The 16,586-nt window shown below is 39.3% G+C and overlaps 1 pseudogene; it reads left to right on the top strand.

The window, feature by feature from the left end:
- The first annotated feature begins 2,320 nt into the window (after positions 1–2,320).
- On the top strand, positions 2,321–15,880 carry LOC100665753 (olfactory receptor 10AG1-like; annotated as a pseudogene).
- The last annotated feature ends 706 nt before the right edge of the window (positions 15,881–16,586 follow it).

Genomic DNA, 16,586 nt, shown 5'->3' with positions numbered 1-16,586 from the left:
GAACCCCAAGATATTTCGCTGAGGTGGAAGGTACCTGAATTTTTGTCACATTAATTTTCTAGCCTTTAGCATGCAAATGTTTTAGCAATAAGTCTAGAGTCATTGACACTTCTCCTTTACTAGGTTCAAGCAGCATAATGTCATCAATGTAATGGACCAGTGTCTTAGTCATCTAGTGATGCCCTAACAGAAATACCGTGAGTGGATGGCTTTAACAGAGAGAAATTTATTTTCTCACAGTCTGGTAGGCTAGATGTCCAAATTCAGGGCATCAGCTCTAGGGGAAGACTTTCTCTCTCTGTGTGCTCTGGAAAAAGGTCTTTCACATCAATCTTCCCATGAACTAGTAACTTCACTGCACAGGAACCCTGGGTCTAAAGGACACACTCGGCTCCCAGAGTTTCTTTCTTGTGGTATGGGGTCCCCAGGTCTCTCTTCTCACTTCTCTTTTATATCTCAAAAGGGATTGGCTCAAGACACTATGTAATCTTGTAGACCTCATCAGTACAACTGCCACTCATCTGACTTATTACATCATAGTGATAGGATTTACAACACATAGGGAAATCATATCAGAAGATAAAACTGTACACAATCATACAATCATATGAGGGAATCATGACCTACCCAAGTTGACAGATATTTGGGGGGGACACAATTCAATCCATGACTTTCCACCCTTTGGCCCCCCAAAATTCATTTCCTTCCCACACATAAAACATATTCAACTCATCATATCATACAAAGGCCTTAAATCAAGACCAAGTCCAAAATCCAAAAATTCCTCTTCATCTGAGAAATCCAGAATACAAGTTATCTGCTTCCAAAGTACAATGGCAGAAAAAGCACAAGCTAGACATTTCTATTACAAATAGAAGAAACCGGAGAGAAAGAAGGCATAACAGGCACCAAGCAAGTTAGCAGAACACATTACATTAGCCCTCAAGGCTTGAAAATAATCCTTTGTTCTCTGAGGCAATTGACACAATAACCCTGCCCTCCAGACCCTAGGTACTGGCCACACTCTGGAATATGAGTGGAGGCCCACTGGTTCTGGGCTTCAGCAATGCCTTCCAGGCCCATTAGGATGGTAGCTCTTCTCCCTTGGCTTTAAGTGTAACACCCTCCTAGTCCATCTGAGTGGCACCTCCACTCTTGGAAACACCAGAGGCCATGACTTTACTCTTTGAAACCTTTGAGGTCATAGCCATAGCTTTTGAGACTGAGGCAACTTGGCTTCTTGTGCTCCTGTCTCTGTAGCTCCTGTTTCCTGGATTCTTGGTCTCTTGGCTCCTCAGGCCTCACGCCTGCACCTGCTCTGATGGGACAAGTGTTCCACAGCTCTGTAGCTCCACGAGTAAGTGCCTGGAGGCACCCGACTCCATCAAGAAGTCTCCTGTACCCAGGCATTCAGCTCTCTCACTCCTTGAGTTGGCTCCAATGCTGTCTGGCACTGGTCTCCTGGCTCTGATGCTGCTGGTTCTCTGTGGCTGGCACTTCTCTGTGGCTGCAGGTTCTCTGCTGTTGCCAGTTCTCTGCTGCTGCTGGCCCTCTGTTGCTACTGCTCCTCTATGCTTTCACTGTTTCAAAACCTCTTCCACATTTAGGAATCTGTTAGAGCAGCACCCCACTCTCGGTACCAAGTTCTGTCTTAGTCATCTAGTGCTGCTGTCACAGAAATACTACAAGTGGATGGCTTTAACAAAGAGAAATTTATTTTCTCACAGTCTGGTAGGCTATAAGTCCAAATTCAGGGCGTCAGCTCCAGGGGAAGGCTTTCTCTCTCTGTATGCTCTGGAGGAAGGTCTTTTTGCATCAGCCTTTCCCTGGACTGGGAGATTCTCTGTGCAGGAACCCCAGGTATAAAGGACACACTCTGGTCCCGATGCTTCTTTCTTGGTGGTATGAGGTCTCCAAATATCTCTGCTCACTTCTGCCTTTTATATCTCAAAAGAGATTGGCTTAAGACACTACCTAATCTTTTAGGCCTCATCAATATAACTGCCACTAGTCCATCTTATTACATCATAGTGATAGGATTTACAACACATAGGGGAATCACACCAGAAGGGAAAATTGTAGACAATCATACAAGGGAAGCATGATCTAGCCAAGATAATGGATATTTTGGGGGAACACAATTCAATCCATGACAACCAGTGTTATATCTTGTGGAAGGGAAAGGCAATCAAGGTACCTGTGGACTAAATTATAACATAGGACTTGAGAGTTGATATATCACTGAGATAGGACACTGAAGGTATATTGCTGGCTTTGCCAGCTGAAGACACACTGCCTTTGGTGGTCCTTCAAAAACGGCATGGAGAAAAAGGCATTAGCCAGATCAATATCTGCATACCAGGTACCAGATGTATTAATTTGCTCAAGCAATGAAGCCACATCTGGAACTGCAGCTCCAATTGAAGTCACCACCTGGTTAAGTTTTCAATAATCCATTTTCATTCTCCAAGATCCATCTGTTTTTTTGTTGTTGTTTTGTTTTTTGCACAGTCCAAATAAGTGAGTTGGTTGGGGATGTGGTGGGAATCACCACCTCTTCATCTTTTAGGTCCTTGATGGTGGCAGTAATCTCTGCAATCCCTCCAGGAATGTGGTATTGTTTTGGGCTCACTAATTTTTTTTGTTGTTGTTTTACTAGGTAAGGGAGTTTAATGGCTTCTACCTGGCTTTTTCTAATAATGCTCCTTATTCTGTTAGTCAGGAATCCAATGTGAGTATTCTGCCAGTAGCTGAGTATATCTATTTCAATTATGCATTCTAGAACTGGAGAAATCAATACTTGATGGATTCATGGACCCACTGAACCTCCTGTGAGACGGACATGAGCTAAGATTCCATTAGTAACCTGACTTCCGTATGCCCCTACTCTGACTGGTAAGCCACAGTGACATTTTGGGCCTCTTGGAATTAGAGTCAGTTCAGAACCAGTATCCAGTAATTCCAAAAAATTTGATTATTTCCTTTTCCCCAGTGAACAGTATCTCTTGTGAAAGGTTGTAGATTCCTTTGGGGAGGGTGGTAGAAAGATTAACAGCGTAAATTTTGCCAGTGTAATGGGGTACTTCCTCAAGGGAACGAGGCCTAGCCTTCCTTCATTCAAGGAGTTGTGGGTCCATAAACTCACTCAAGAACGGGAATTGATTGATGTGCTGTGACTCTCAACTTTGAGGATTCAGGTTAGACTGCTGTTCACTTGACCTAAAATTCTTCTGCTTGTACAGGTCAAGTAAATATCTATTCCACTCCTAGGGACATCATGACAAGTAGACAACGCCACAAGTCCATACAAATCAGACTATTCTGATTACTGCTTTGACCCTGCTGTTCATTGCGGTAACTACATCTGCCTTGTCTTTGTTTATTCAATGCCAACACTTGGCTCCTACCACCACAGGGTCCATTCAGCCCCATTGTAGTTAGGTGTCTTAATTCAGTTCCCACTGTGAAATCTGATTTACATAAAACAGCAATTACTTCAGGTTTCAAGGATGCTGGGTGTTATGCATTGAACTGTGTCTCCCAAAAATGTGTGTCAACTTGGCTAGGCTGTGATTCCCAGGGTAATGAATTGAATAGTGTCCCCTAAAAATATGTGTCAACTTGGTTAGGCCATGATTCCCAGTATTGTGTGATTTTCTTCCATTTTGTGCTTGTAATTTTATGTAAAATAGGATTAGGGTGGGATCGTAACATCCTTACCCAGGTCATGTCCCTGATCCAATGTAAAGGGAGTTTCCCTGGGATGTGGTCTCCACTACCTTTTATCTCTCAAGAGATAAAAAGGAAAGGGAAGCAAAGGGGGGGGGGAGTGGGGAAGGGCCTCATACCACCAAGAAAGCAGTGCAGGGAGCAGAGCTCATCCTTTGCACCTGGGATTCCTGCACAGAGAAGATTCTAGTCCAGGGAAAGATTGATGACAAGGACCTTCCTCCAGAGCCAACAGAGACAAAAAGCCTTTCCCTGGAGCTGAAACCCTGAATTTGGACTTCTAGCCTACTGGACTATGGGAAAATAAATTTCTCTTTGTATTTCTGTTATAGCAACATTAGATGATTAAAAACAAACAACAACAACAAAAAAAACCCTTTGCTTTTGAGTCGATTCTAACTTGTAGTGACTCTATAGGACAGAGTAGAACTGCCACATAGAGTTTCCAGTAAGCACCTTGTAGATTCAAACTGCCAACCTTTTGATTAGCAGCCATAGCACTTAACCACTATGCAACCAGGCTTTCCAAAACCAAACCCATTGCCTTTAAGTCGATTCTGACTTAAAATGACCCTATAGGACAGAGTAGAACTGCCCCACAGGGTTTCCAAGGAGTGGCTGATGGACTTGAACTGCCGGCCTTTTGGTTAGAGCCGAATGCTTAACCACTGCGCCACAAGGGCTAAGACAGCCCATATTGTGTTATTCTCCACCATTTTGTCATTTGATATGATTTTTAAATGTGTTGTGAATCCTACCTCTATGACATTAATGAGACAGGATTAGAGGCAGTTATGTTAATGAGGCAGGACTCAATCTACAAAATTAAGTTGTGCCTTAAGTCAATCTCTTTTGAGATATTAAAGACAGAAGTGAGCAGGAAGACAGGGGAGTCTCATACCACCACGATACAAGAGCCAGGAGAATAGCACATCCTCTGGACCCGGGGTTCCTCTGCAGAGATGTTCCTTGACCAGCGAAGATTTATGACAAGGAACTTCCCCCAGAGCTGACACAGGGAGAAAGCTTTTCCCCTGAAGCTGCTGCCCTGAATTTGGACTTCTAGAGTACTAGACCATGAAAGAATAAATTTATGTTTGTTAAAGCCATCCACTTATGGTATTTCTGTTATAGCCACAGTAGATAACTAAGACACAATTTGGTACCAGGAGTGGGTTGTTGTCTAACAGATATCTGAAACATAGAAGCTTTTTTGAAACTGTAAATGGTTAGAGGCTGGAAACTTTTTAAAGTGCTTAATACTGAAAGCCTAGATTGCTTTGAAAGGAGTACTGGTGGAATTATGGACATCAAAGAAAATTCTAGTCAGGTCTCAGAAGGAAATGAGGGGAACTATTACACTGGAGATGGTACAGAAGGTGAGAAGCAGCAGAGGTATGGTAGCTGCCGAGAGACAGAGGCTGACAAGAGTCAGTAGCTGCTCAGAGACAGTGACAGCACCAGGAAACAAATGTGATACAGCACTAGTGTCCACCCACATATGGAGAGAAATGAGTGCCTTTGGCAGGAAGCTTCCTGGCAGAGTGGGGTGTCTCCGAGCACTTACAGGTGGAGGTAGGCTTGCTGACCCAAGGATCAAGAGAGCTAAGTGCCTTCCAGCTGAAGTTTACAGGAGGAGTGGAGCACCTCCAGGAACTTATCAGTGTACCTAAAGAGCTTTGGAACACTTGCCCCAGCAGGGCAGATGTGGGCAGTAAGGCTGGAGGAACCAAGAGGCCAAGGAATCAGGAAGCAGAAGATGAAAAGACAAGAACACAGGAAGCACAGCTGCCTCAGTCTCTGCCACAACCTCTGGTGTCCCTAAGGGTGGAGTTGCCTCTCAGATGGACTAGGAGAATGGGGCCACCCAAATTTGAGGGAGCAGAGTTACGGTTTCACCGGCCCTAGAAAAAGAAACTGAAGCCTAGGGCTGAGGGGCCTCCACCCAAAACCTGAAAAGCGTGGCCAATATCTAGGGTGTGGACAGCAAGAGCATGGCCTAAATGGTCTCAGAGAACAGAGAATTATTTTCACATCTTGAGGGCTAATATAATGTGTTCTGTTGACCTGCTTGGTGCCTATTGTCTCTTATTTTCCTCCAATTTCTTCTATTTGTAATATAAATGTCTAGCTAGTCCTGTTCCACCATTGTACTTTGGAAGAAGAAAACTTGTATTCTAGATTTCACAGACGAAGAGGAATTTTTGGATTTTGGCTTTGGAGTCAATTTAAGACATTTGCTGTTATATGATGGGTGAATGTGTTTTTTACTTGGCAAATACATCAGTTTTGGGGGGACTAAAAGGTAGAACCCCCACAGGTCTATCAGTTTGTTGTACTGTGGGGCTTGTGTGTTGCTGCGATGCTAGAAGTTATACCACTGAAATTCAAATACCAGTAGGGTCCCCCGTGGTGGACACGTTTTGGCTGAGCTTCTAGACTAAGAACGAGAAGAAGGACCTGGTGATCTACTTCTGAAAAGAATGAACCAGTGAAAACCTTATGAATACCAGCAAAACATTGGTATAGTACCAGAAGATGAGCCAGCCCCTCGGGGGGAAGACACTCAAAAGAGGACTGGGGAAGAGCTGTCTCCTGAAAGTTGAGTCTGCCTTAATGACGTGGATGTTTATTCAATTCAAGACCTTCAATTGCTGATGTGGCAAGACTCAAATGAGAAGAAGCAGCTGCAAACATCCATTAGTAATCTGGATGTGGAATGTATGAAGTATGAATCTAGGAAAATTGGGAATCATCAAAAATGAAATGGAACACATAAACATCGATATCCTAAGCATTAATGAGCTGAAATGGACTGCCCATTTTGAATAGGACAATCATATGGCCTACTATGCCAGGAATGACATTGCATTCATTGTTACAAAGAACATTTCCAGATCTATCCTGAAGTACAATACTGTCAGTGATAGGACAATATATACACCTCTACAAGGAAGACCAGTTAATACAACTATTTTTCAAATTTATGCACCAACCACTAATCCCAAAGATGAAGCAACTGAAGATTTTTTTCCAACTTCTGCAGTCTGAAATTGATGTAATTGGTAATCAACTGGGGTCATAATAGATGGTCCAGGATAGAATGGTCTTTGGTTATTAGTGTTCAACTCGTCAAATCTATTCTTGAGATTGTCTCTAAATTCAGATAGGATATACTCAAGGTCATACTTTGGCTCTTGTGGATTGTTCCAATTTTCTTCAGCTTCTACTTGAACTTGCATATGAGCAATTGATGGTCTGTTCCAAAGTTGACCCCTGGCCTCGTTCTGACTGATGATATTGAGCTTTTCCACAGATGTAGTCTATTTGATTCCTATGCATTCAGTTTGGTGAGGTCCAAGTGTATAGTCGCTGTTTATGTTGTTGCAAAAAGGTACTTGCAATAAAGAAGTTGTTCATCTTGTACAATTCTGTCATGTGATCTCTGGCATTTTTTTATCATCAAGGCCATATTTTCCAACTACTGATGACTTTTCTTTGTTTCCAACTTTCATATTCCAATCACCAGTAATTATCAATGCATCTTGATGGCATGTTTGATCAATTTCAGACTGCAGAAGGTGGCAAAAGTCTTAAGTTCCTCATCTTTGGCCTTAGTGGTTGGTGTGTAAATTTGAATAATGGTCTGATAAACTTGTCTCCCTTGTAGGCATACGGATGTTATCCTATCACTGACAGCATTGTACTTCAGGATAGATCTTGAGATGTTCTTTTTGATGATGAATGCAAAACCATTCCTCTTCAATTTGTCATTCCCCACAAAGTAGACCACACAATTGTCTGATTCAAAGCAGCTAATACCAGTCAATTTCAGCCTACAAATGCACAATATAACCCTGTGCAAATTGTGAGACTTTAGAATTTCCTTTTAGCTTGGTGACTTCTGGGATGTGCCCCTACTGTAGTTCAGGCCTGCCTGCCATTTCACCCTATTGCTGTGCTCTGCCACACTTGATTCCCATGGAAGGTCTTTTTCACCACCCACTCTTCACTCACCTTCCACGTTTTAAAGGTCATAGTTCCAGATACCTCTCAATTAACTTCTCTAATCAACCTCTAATATTGTAATATTATAGGATTTCTCTTTCTGGGAGATATATAGAAAAATATGCAGATAGATAGATAGATATAAACTTTATACAATCTTTAGTTTGGTGGTGAAATACATATATATTCCACCATAGATAGATACTTTATACAACCTGTAGATTAATCATGAAAATATATATACATTCCACTACTAACCTTGAAGTTGGAAGTAATTAAACACTTAGCAATCACTATTTGCTAAATTATAGGAAGTAACATATTTTCACAAGGGGAAATATGGTTTCAAACCAATATTCTTAAACTACCTGTCTCAGGCTGCGTTCTATAGAGAAACAAAGACAGAGAAGCATATATACTATATATATAATGTCCTTGAGATAAATTTCTCTGTCTATATATAATATATAGGAAATTTTTTACACAATTGTAGAAGCTAGCAAACCCCAAGTCCCTGGGTCAGGAGTCAGGGGCTGATGAACCCAAGAACCACAGATCAGAGGGCAGGCTGATTGCTCACTGCTAGGAAGGCTGATGAATCCAAAATCAGCAGGTAAGTCGGCAGGCTGCTGACCCAAGTCAAAAGAACTGGAGGTTAGATTCTGATGAGCTGAATGCTGGATCCAGGGCAGTGCAAATCCAGGGAGCTTCGGCAGAATGTCCACAGGTATTGGATGCAGGCCATACCTCCAAGGAAACTCCCGTTTAATTGATTGGTGACTCACAGCAGATCCCATCAAGGAGGTGATCACATTATATCAGATCTGGTCATGAAAGTGATTACAACATTATACAACTGCGAAACTACATCATAACTGCCAAACCACTGAGAATCATGGACCAGTCAAGCTGACTTATGATCTTAAAGTTCATACTACCTAAATGTCCCTCATATTTGAAGATTTGAAGGGGAAGAATTTTATAACAATAGACTGACTATTGTCCTGCAATCTTGCCTCTCATCTCAGCTGGAATTGCATCAGAAGCTTATATTCTCCTAAGGGAAGTTAATATGATTCACACCTTAAATGTGGGTTCACAGAAGGAATGAAGTTGGGGGAAGATAGTAGAATGCTGCAAGGAAAGAAAAAAGTCTCCCTGTTGAATTACTCTTGGGGAAAAAAATACTTTTAAACTAGATTTAATATATCCAACAACCATTTCTCACTTTGCCAGGAAGTCTTGAAGAAATAATTTATATATTATATGGTATTATATATATATAGGTAAAAATTATATATATATAGGTAAAAACAGAGACTACTCTCTGAATTTTGATCAAGGTTTCCGTTTCAGAGAAGAAAATAAGCAAAATAACTTGAGGAAAATGTGACAGGAGCTCAATTTAACAGGAAGAGAGGGCCCATGAGAAGCAGTCATGAGATACGGTGAGAATTGGATTTGTGTCAATTTTGGATGGCCTCCAATGAATTGCTCCGTTAAGGGCACTCCAGGACCCTATTCAAGTCTATGAAATAAAACTTTCTGTACACTCTATTCCACTGAGAGGCTGCAGAGGAAGAGTATTCTGGTTAGAGTGAGAGCTATCTGAGAAAAATAAATAAATACACTAAATCAGAGAGTGCCAGAGATTCGTTTAATTAGAAAATTAACTGTGTCAGGTAGAAGAGGTCCCAGAGGGCAGAGATAACTATTTTGTATTTAAAGAGCATTGCAGGTTCAAACTGAAAGGACTGTTTTAAAGGTGGATTGAATACCACTGACAAAACAAGTTGTTTCAGCCAAAGTAATTTAAATACTTAAGTACATAAACCCTCTTCAGTGAGGAAGGAACAAGATTATCACAAATAGACCAAAACTCAAACCCACTGCCACCAAGTTTGATTCCTACCCATATCAACCCTGCAGGACAGAGGAGAATTGCCCCATAGGGTTTCCAAGGTTGTAACTCTTTACAGAAGCCAACTGCTACAACTTTCATCCATGAGCAGCAGGTGGGTTCTAACTCCAGATTTTTTGAATAGGAACTGAGAACTGTAACCACTGCACCACCAGGGCTGCTATAATCCCAAATAATAAAGGTAAATATGAACTTTTTATTAATACTCAACTTCAGTTTACAATATTATTAAAATTAATAATATAAACTAACAAATGTGCCATTTTATTAAAGCAACTCCTTTATATTTCTGACTCTATAAAATAGAATTGAACATAAACAATTATTTTAAATGGTGGTATTAAACTACTTTGAAACACTGAAAATTTGAAAAACTATGTTTTTGATAGAATACTAAATAATATAATAGGAAAACTTCATATCTTGCAAAGACTTGGTAGCAAAATACAATTATATTTATGTATTTTAGTTCTGGTGATATTTTAAAAAGCTATTTAAAGTAAAACAATTCATGGAATAAATTTATAATCATTGAAGAATCCAAGAAAATTTTATTTTAAAGAAAATTATATTTTTAAGTTAAAGAATTTATAAAATAATAAAGTTTTAAGATCATATTGCTTTTCAAATTAATTTCAGAGTTTAAGTTTCTAATTGATATCAAAAATACAAACATAGCTGAGATCTAGGTAGACTGGGGACATTGACAGTGATTAATATCTAGCTGAGTCAGGATATTGTTAACCAAATCCAAATCTATTGCCTTTGAGTGGATTCCAACTCCTCAGGACTCTACAGGGTAGAGTAGAACTGCCTGATAGGGATTCTAAGGCTCTAAATCTTTATGAAAGCAGACTGCCACATCTTTCTCTCACAGAGTGGCTGGTGGGTTTGAATCACCGACCTTTTGGTTAGCAGCCAAGCACTTAGGCACTGTGCCACCACGACATAGTCAGAATATTGTTATGCATTCCTTAATCATTTGGATTTTTCCCAGGGAATGGATACTTAGATTTCAAATAAAAATATGATAACATTGTTTTATTTCCTTTAAGTAATATGAACTTAAAAATTTTCAAGAAAGAAGAATAACATAGTTTTGGGAGAATACACAGGGTAAATCTCTGTTCTTTCTACCCTGTTCTCTTGAGAATAACGTAGTCAAATCTTAACGTATTTGATGTTATACATGTTCTCGAGGAACATCTAGCTCAAGTGGCATGATGTAATTTATAAAGTAAATGTTCTACATTCTACTTTAGTGAGTAGCATTTAGGGTCTTAAAAGCTTGTGAGCTGTTGTCTAGGATACTCCACTGGTCTCACCCCTTCTGGAGAAAGGGAGAATGAAGAAAACCAAAGACACAAGGGAAAAGTAGTCCAAACGACTAACAGACCACAACTACCACAGCCTCCACTAGACTAAGTCCAGAACAACTAGATGGTGCCTGGCTACCTCCACCAACTGCTCTGACTGGGATCACAATAGAGGGTCCTGGACAGAGCTGGAGAAAAACGCAGAACAAAATTCTAGCTCACAAAAAAAAAAAAAAAGAGACCAGATTTACTGGTCTGACAGAACCTGGAGAAAACCTGAGAGTACGGCCACCTGACACTCTTATAGCTCAGTAATGAAGTCACTCCTGAGGTTCACCCTTCAGCCAAAGATTAGACAGACCCACAAAACAAAATGAGACTAAATGGGCTCACAAGCCCAGGGGCAAGGACGAGAAGGCAGAAGGTGACAGGGAGGCTCATAATGAGGAATCCAAGGTCAAGAAGGGGAGAGTGTTGGCATATCCTGGGGCTGGCAACCAATGTCAAAAAACGGTATGTGTACTAATTGTTTAATGAGAAACTAGTTTGCTCTGTAAACATTCGTTTAAAGCACATTAAAAAAAAAGAATTTGCAAAATAATACAAAGTTTTAAGCTCATACTGTTTTTGAAATTTACTTTCAGGGTTTATGTTCTTCATTTATATCAAAAATACAAACATAGACGAGGTTTAGGTAGATTGAGGACATTGACAGTGGCTAATAGCTAACTGAATCAGCATACTGTTAAACAAAGCCAAACCCATTGCCTCTGAGTAAATTCCGACTCATGATGACCATATCAGGTAGAGCAGAACTGCCTCACAGGGTTTCCAAGGCTGTAAATGTTTATGGGAGCAGACTGCCACATCTTCCTCCCACAGAGCAGCTGGTGGTTTTGAATCACTGAAGTTTTGGTTCGCAGCTGAGCACTTAACCGCTGTACCACCAGGACTCCTTCAGAATATTTTTACACGTTCCTTAATCATTTGGATTTTTTCCAGGGAATGGATGCTTAGATTTGAATTAAAAATATGATAACATTAAGTTTTATTTCCCTTTAAGTAATAAGAACTTAAACATTTTCAATAAAGAAGAGTAATATAGACAGTTTTGGGAGCATACACAGGGTAAATCTCTGCTCTTTCTACCCTGTTCTTTTAAGAAAAACACAGACAAATCTACATATTTAATGCTATATATGGATAAGGTCATCACCAAAGAGTTGAGTTAGTATAATTAGAAATGCTATCTCACTTATCACTCAAAGTCATTTTATTCAATTAACATGGATTTAATTATTTTTTAGTAAAGTAATACATAAAGATTCGATTCTTTTGTCCTTTTGCGAGTCTTAATTCTTCTTTCCCTCTTAAGAGTGATGCTTTCATTTTGATAATGTGTATTCCTTTACTTCAGTTCAGAATCAAATCCTGAGTACCATATTAGGTGAACATCTATTTTCTAGGATCTATGTTGCTTTCGAGTAGGAAAATAGTCACAGCATTTACCTCTCAGATCATTTAGTACCAATAAAAGAAAATGCATACAAAAGCTATTAACCGAATTGCAGTTCTAAGTGCTGTACAGTGATGGGTACTATAGGTATCATAGTCCACAAAATAGAGATAATGGTATAAACTCTAATATTAGCAGAGAATTCATGGAGAAATTGCAACTTGAGACTTGAATGGTTTTGTTTTCAGGTCTCACTTCATGCCAACAATAATGCTGTGACATAAAAGGAAAATAAATTAGAGAGTATTGTTCATGTTGTATAGCATACTGAGTAACATTCTGAAGAATAAACTAAAATTAGTTTTAATAAAAATAATTATGTATGGATGGTCATAATAATAAGTAACTGTTAATAACAACAGTAAACCCAGTGCCCTCTAGATAATAATAATAGCCTTTTATAAATGCCAGGACTTCTTCAAGGTGCTTTACTTACATTAAAAGTTTTAATTCCCATAACAACACTAAATGTTGGTGTAGTTGCTAGCCATTTAACACCTGAGCAAACTGTGAGACAGGAAGATTAACTTGCACCAAGTCATCACACAGCTAGGTGTTGGAGCTATAATTCAATCCCAGTCCATCTGGGAAATCCTGTTATATAACCATGGCACAGTGCCCTGGTGGCACAGTAGTTAAGTGCTCAGCTGCTCGTCAAAAAGTCAATGGTTCGAAATCTCTAGCTGCTCCATGGAATAAAGGCATGATAGCTGGTTTTCCTAAAGATTTACAGCCTTGAAAACCCTATGGGATAGATCTATTCTATCCTGTACTGTCACTATTAGTTGGAATCAACTCCTCAGCATTTTTTTTTTTTTTACCATGATGCCATAATTCTACTATCCTTAGGGGACAAGGTGCAAACCCATTAGGATGGACAGATGAAAAACAGGGTGAGGCAAGAGGCACTTTGCCTATTGCAAAATTTACGGAGGCACTCACTTTCAGGATTGTGCAAGTGCAAGGATGGCCCAGAATGCCTCTTTAATTTTGCACCTTAGGAGCTTCACTGACTAGCCCTTGTGCTGTCCCTGATGAAAAGGAATGGTGGGAAAAACACTTGCCCACAAAGGAAATCAAAACCACTTTATCAAATACCTACTTAACCAGGCAATCTATTAAATTCTAGGGCTACAGACTTAAAGAACATACTATCATAATTATAGTTACAGAAACATAACCAAAAAGTCAACAATTTAAAACTGGTAGGTAGGTGTTTTATTTTACCAGTATTATTTAATTCTCGGAAACAAAGAAGTAAACTTTTGAAACTTCAAATAATTGCTTCATGTTACAAAGATAATAAATCACAAAGACAGACTTCAAATTCAGGTCCACTAAAAAAAAAAAAAAAAAGGTAGATGCTGAATTGCAATAAAAAGAAGTATGTGCGATTGGAAGAATGACCCACACTTAGTGAGTCTCAATATCCTTATAGTTAAAGAAAAGTGAGCTTAGAAACAGTTATCTCAAGTGTTGCTTTTTTGAAGAACAACAAAAATAATGGTGGGTGTACACAGCACAATGGGTATAACATAACAGCCCATATCTTTCCTTCTCCTGTCCCAAACACATATACACAGGTAACAAATATTCTCCATGCTGCCTTTGCTTTTCCAGGGTGACCACATTTATTATTTGTATCTGAATCAATGTTCCCAGGCCAACTTCCCTGAATAAAATCCTCATGTCCACTTAATATCCTACCAAAAGATATTTGTTTTATTCACCTGTGAAAAATAAAATACTCTCAAAATTTTCATTCTGAACTATCTAATATGAACTGTATTCTGAGAACCTATATGTTTAAAGGAGCCCTGGTGGCACAATGGTTAAGAGCTCGCTGCTATCCAAAATGTTGGTAGTTCAAACCTACCAACTGCTACTTGGAAACCCTATGGGGCAGTTCTCTAGACTCCATAGGGTTGCCGTGAGTTGAAATCAACTCCGTGGCAATGGGTACAGGCACAGGCTTAAAATCATCAACGGATAGGAAAAGAAAACATCGACCTAGGCAGTTGAAAATATGTGTTAGAAGACAGTTTATGATACAGTGTTAGACAAGTTTGACTGAGAAGATGCATACAGAAGTACAATGGGATTGTCAAGGCGTGCAATTAATTTAAAGTGAGGTTAGGTGGCAAAGCCGAGGGTCCATCTCCAGCAGTTACCAATTGCTGCAGTGCTGTGCTGAGTAAGGTATAGAATATCTACCCAGGGCTGTGATCCAAAAGCATAGTGAAATGATCTTAAAATAAATGTGAGGGGACAGTTTACTATGATTTAACAGGAGGTCCTGGGACATACATAACTACTATCATTCTTAAAGTTCCAACAATTGCAGTGATGCATGAAATCCAACCCAGACACCTCAATCCAATTTAGAGAAGAGGCAAAGAGATACAGGAAGGTAAAGGAAACACCCATGTAAATTCACATTTTCCACAGATGAATCGTCAAGAAACGCCACCAGAAGATAATCTAACTGAAGTGGTGAAATTTGTTCTCTTGGGCTTTGCTGACATACCCCATCTCCAGTGGTTCCTTTTTGGATTGTTTTTAATCATCTATGTTGTTATCCTGATGAGCAATGGCACCATATTCCTAATAACAAAAATGGATCCTGCTCTCCAGAGCCCTATGTATTTTTTCCTGGCAAATTTTTCCTTCTTGGAAATCTGCTATGTATCAGCTACTCTCCCCAGAATGTTGATGAATCTTGGGACTCAGAGAAGAACAATTTCCTTAGGTGCCTGTGCTGCACAGATGTGCTTTGTCCTTATATTTGGAGCCACCGAGTGTTTCCTCCTGGCAGTGATGGCCTATGACCGCTATGTGGCCATTTGTAACCCTCTGTAGTATCCTCTAGTCATGAACCACAGGGTCTGTATCCAGTTGGTGACTGGCTCCTGGATCACTGGAATCCCAGTTCAGATAGGGCAGACGTATCAGATTTTCTCTTTGCCTTTTTGTGGATCTAACCAAATCAACCACTTTTTCTGTGACATTTCCCCAGTACTCAAGCTGGCTTGTGGGGACACCTTTGTAAATGAGATGTTGGTCTACACAGTTGCTGTGTTATTTGGCATGTTTTCATTTCTGTTGATACTTGGCTCCTACAGTAAAATCATCTCCATCATCCTGAAGTTTCCATCAGCCACAGGCCAAGCCAAAGCCTTCTCTACCTGTTCGTCTCATCTTATGGTTGTGATGTTATTCTTTGGATCAGGCATTATTACATACTTAAGACCCAACACTAGACACTCAGAGGGAACTGACAAAGTGCTTTCTCTTTTCTACACTATCCTAACTCCTATGTTTAATCCCCTGATATATAGTTTAAGGAACAAAGATGTCATAATGACATTGAGAAAATTGCTATGTAAATAATTCACTTCAGTAAAAAATAAGTTAGTTGTATAAGAATTGCTTTATCACATATTTTTTAATCCAATTTAAATGGTTTATACCTTGTCTTTCTATAAAATGGCAATTATTTCCAAGTTAAAAATTGCATGTAATGTTGTCAGACCTTTCTGTTCAACTTATATAATACCTGTATCAGCTGATAGCAGATTGTTGCATTAGTAATTCTATAATTTCATTGTGCAATGTCCTCCCTCAATAGGAACTTTTGCAGGAGCTGATTTAATTTAATCTGTTGTAATATGTAATTTGTTATATCACTCATCAGGAGGCATTTAATTCATTTCCAAGAATGTCCATACAGCTGTGACATCCATTTTAAATTATGATGGTATATCAATGCCACTGAACATTCGGCATGATTTATGTTTATATCAGATTAAAGTTTTCTGTATAGTACAATCCTATGGTTTGAGAAAATAGATATTAAAATATGTATATATAATTAGAAAAGCATGAGGTTAGTCACAAGTTTTTGATTTTGCTTTGTTTTGTTTTAGCTTTCTGGAGATGATAAGAAAAAAAAATAAAAAAGGGAACTCATTAAAAAAAAGTACCTGCTATAAAAACAATAGATATCACACACCTACCTTGTACACAGCATACACACACACAGATACACATTGAAAATGATGAATGGAAATATATCATCAAATGTCAATTAAGAATA

Source organism: Loxodonta africana, chromosome 13, assembly GCF_030014295.1.
Source record: "Loxodonta africana isolate mLoxAfr1 chromosome 13, mLoxAfr1.hap2, whole genome shotgun sequence".
Lineage (NCBI taxonomy): Eukaryota > Metazoa > Chordata > Mammalia > Proboscidea > Elephantidae > Loxodonta > Loxodonta africana.
Note: the sequence above shows the minus strand (reverse complement) of the source record. Positions and strands in the feature narration are given on the sequence as shown.